Source organism: Coenobita brevimanus, chromosome 61 (assembly GCF_032717465.1).
Source record: "Coenobita brevimanus isolate Jiangsu-jjx chromosome 61, ASM3271746v2, whole genome shotgun sequence".
Taxonomy (NCBI): domain Eukaryota; kingdom Metazoa; phylum Arthropoda; class Malacostraca; order Decapoda; family Coenobitidae; genus Coenobita; species Coenobita brevimanus.
The window spans coordinates 3,724,457-3,726,956 of record NC_137014.1 but is presented as its reverse complement, the minus strand read 5'-3'; the positions used below and the strand labels follow the sequence as shown (position 1 = coordinate 3,726,956).

Here is a 2,500-nt window from a genome sequence, read left to right as displayed (position 1 = left end):
GCACTTATATAGCATTATCATGTCACCTCTTTTCCTTCTCTCCTGTAGTGTTGGTAGATTCAGTTTATTTAGTCTTTCTTCGTAGCTTAGGTCCCTTAAGCTTGGTATCCATCTTGTTGCGGCCCTTTGAACTTTTTCAATCTTGTCTATATGCTTTTTGAGATGAGGACTCCAGACTACTGATGCATATTCCAGGGTTGGTCTAATGAATGATGTTATTATCCTTCTTAGCATGTCTTCATTTATTTATGTGAATGCTATTCTCATATTTGCAAGCAGTGTATACATGTTCCGTACCTTCTCGCTGATGTGGTCAGCAGTAGATAGTCTGTTATTGATAATCACACCTAGGTCTTTCTCTCTTTCTGATGTGTATAGGGTTTTATTTCCTAACTTATAATCCCAATCAGGTCTTTTTCCACTTTTACCAAACTTGATTACATGACACTTGTCCACATTGAATTCCATTTGCCATGTACTACTCCATTCATGAAGTTTATTTAATTCTTCTTGTAGCTCCCTACAAGAGTCTGTGCTAGTAATTCTCCTTTGTATTTTTGCATCATCTGCAAACATATTCAGATAACTCTCATTTCCAGTGTTACTGTTTATATCATTTATGTACACTAAAAACATGATTGGTGCCAGCACCGAACCCTGTGGTACTCCACTAGTCACTTCTTTCCATGATGAGTAGTTTCCTCTTAGTACTGTCCTCATTTCTCTTTTTATGAGAAAATCTTGCATTCAACAAAACAGTTTGCCTCGAATTCCTCCTTGATGGTACAGTTTCCATAAAAGTCTTTGGTGTGGTACTGTGTCAAAAGCTTTCTTGAAATCTAAATAGATACTGTCCACCCATCCTTCCCTTTCCTGTATTGTGTTTGTTACCTCTGCTGTCATAGTAGCTCAACAGATTAGTAACACATGATTTTCCTTTTCTGAAACCAAACTTCATCTTTCTGTTATCATACTGTGTTCTTCTAGATGATTTACCCAAGCACTTCTTATAAGTTTTTCCACAATACCTTGCTTACAACACTGGTCAGTGATACTGGTCGGTAGTTGAGAGGATTTTGTCTATTTCCCTTCTATGAGATAATGGGACTATATTTGCTTTTTTCCAAATATCAGGTAGTTTCCCTTGACTCAAGGATTTCTTGGAAAATTAAAAAAATAATGGTTTACTTAACTCCTTTGCACATTCTCGTAATACCCCCAAATATGAAATTTCATCACCACCACTTGCAACTTTCCTCCTGTCTAATCTACTTAACTCCTCCTGTATTACTTTTTCTGCTATTTGTATATCTGGTAGTATGTGTGGACATGCGTGTTTCCACATAGTCCCTCTCAAAATTTTTTTCTTCTGTAAAAACTAATTTGAAATTCTTATTTCCCCCGTGCTTCACAAATATCTTTCTCTTGTGTATAAGTGATTCCCCTCGTCCGTAATGGATTGTATTATATCTTTTACTTTGGTTTTGCTTCTGATGTAGCTGTAAAACAGCTTTGGTTGATTACTACTTTTTATTTAGCTTATATCCTCCTCAAACTGTTTTTGGGCTTCCCTCCTTATTCTTGTATAGTCGTTTCTTGCCTGTTTGTAATTATTATACGCCCTTTCACTATTGTGTCTTCTGTATCTATTCCACAACAAATCTACTTCTTTTCTTTTTGATTTTTTACATTCTGTATTGAACCATTTCTGTATTTTCTTATCTGCTTCTTTGTGCTGTGGGATGTACTTCTGGACTCCTATTTCATAAAATTCACAAAATTTTTTATATACAGCATTTAAATCTTGTCCTCTAAGCTCATTTTCCCAATCAACTTCTAAGAAATACTTCTTTAGGTCTTGATAATTTCCCTTTTTATAGTTTAGGCTCTTTTGTAACTGGTCATTGCTGTTTACTGTCATATGCTATCCTGAAGCTATAATTTAGTACTGCATGATGTCGCTTTGCCGAGTGGAGGGTGATATATTAAACTGTCAATGTCATTTTCTTGCCTAGTAAATATTAGATCTAGCACTGACGGTACATCAAGTCCTCTTTCTCTGGTGGTTTCCCTCACATGTTGCATTAAGAAAAACTCTTGTACGAGATCCAGGAGCTTTTGGTCCCAACAGCTTTCTTGGCTATTTATATCTAGAGTATTCCAATTTATATTTGTATTGAAGTCCCCAGTTAGTATAATTCTTTCCGATTTCTCTTCCATTTTATGTAGCAATGATCTTATACTCTGAATTGTACTCTCTGCCAGGTCCTCATATTCGTCTCTTTCCCATGTGTTTGATCTGGGTGGCATGTACAAATTGGCTACAATTACTTTACCTTCAGATGTGTTGATCTCTACTGCAATCAGTTCTACTTGTGATGGTATATCTAGGTTTATTTCTTTGACTTCTAAATTTTTCTTAGTTAATATTATAATTCCTCCTCCTTTTTTTAAATTTCTGTCTCTTCTCTATATATTGTATTCCTCTCTAAGTTTAGTA

General features: G+C 35.4%; 1 protein-coding gene across 1 annotated transcript in view; it reads right to left on the bottom strand.

Moving 5' to 3' along the window:
• ssp3 (SCAPER domain-containing protein short spindle 3) overlaps positions 1–2,500 on the bottom strand; it is a 173,908-nt gene that overhangs the window by 140,574 nt on the left and 30,834 nt on the right. The window lies entirely within an intron of this gene.